The sequence below is a fragment of the Aptenodytes forsteri genome, unplaced genomic scaffold, assembly GCF_000699145.1.
Source record: "Aptenodytes forsteri isolate BGI_AS27 unplaced genomic scaffold, ASM69914v1 Scaffold136, whole genome shotgun sequence".
Classification (NCBI taxonomy): domain Eukaryota; kingdom Metazoa; phylum Chordata; class Aves; order Sphenisciformes; family Spheniscidae; genus Aptenodytes; species Aptenodytes forsteri.
The window spans coordinates 2,017,780-2,018,788 of NW_008796111.1; the positions used below are offsets into that span (position 1 = coordinate 2,017,780).

The 1,009-nt window shown below is 59.9% G+C and overlaps 1 protein-coding gene across 1 annotated transcript in view; it reads left to right on the forward strand.

The window, feature by feature from the left end:
• HMCN2 (hemicentin 2) overlaps positions 1–1,009 on the forward strand; it is a 44,145-nt gene that overhangs the window by 40,266 nt on the left and 2,870 nt on the right.

A 1,009-nucleotide genomic window follows, 5' to 3' on the forward strand; every position in this document is an offset into this window, starting at 1 on the left:
GCAGGGTGGGGTCCCCCGGGCTGGGGAGGGCGCAGAGCACCCCGGCATTAACCATGTATTAAATTGAAATAGCCTTGTGTTCAATTTTTTTTTTTTTTTAATCCATTTGGTTTCTGTGCACACTTATTTATTTATGGGTTTGTTCCAAATAAAGGTGTTTTGTGCCTGAAGAAAGCAGCTTCCTTCAGCATGTGGGAGGGGGCTGCCCTAGCAGCAGCCCTGACTTCCCGGGGCTTTAGGTGCCTCCCTGTGTGGCCTTGGACCATAGAAGGGTCATTGTCTGGATGTGGCAACGCCAAAGGGCCAATGTCCAGCACCTGAAGGTCCAATCCTGCCCCAGCCCCAGGTCCCTCGGTCGGCGAGAGCAGGATGCGGCCTTTGTGCAGATGGAGGCTGTTCCTAAAAAAGCTGTTTCAGTCCTACTTTACGTCGCTGGCTGGAGGGATGGGGGATGCTGGCCCCCGAGGACCTGAGCCCACGTGTCCCCAGGTTTGGGCCATTGGGTCTGATGATGGCCGTGCACCCAGGTGAGGGTGCCGCTGTCAGATCCCATCACTGGAGCTCGCTCTTGCTGCACCTGCATGGGGGCACTGAGATTCCCCCAAAAGGTCCCGTCCTTTGGGTTAGGGGTTTCCCGTCCCCCAAGGCCAGGTCTGCTGCTGGTCTGGGGTCCCCTGGGCACGTGTGAGGGGGAAAGGTGGTTTTGCCCCATGCACAGCCCCCTCCCCTCCTGCCCACCCGGGCTCCCGCATCTCCTCCTGATGGAGTTTCAAATAAATTCAACCTTCCCCCGCCACACTGTGCCAGGGAAGAAAGCCGGGTGGTTGCAGAGCGGTCGGGCACCGGCTCCCCTCTGCCCCCCCATTTTCCCACCCCTTGGGGCAGGTAGCCCTGTGGGGTCCCCAGGGGAGGCACCCCCTCCGTGCTCTGTGGAGGCTGATGAGGAGGTCAGGAGTGGGGGGACACAGGTGACAGCACCTAGACCAGCCGTGCAGTGGGCTAGGGCCGG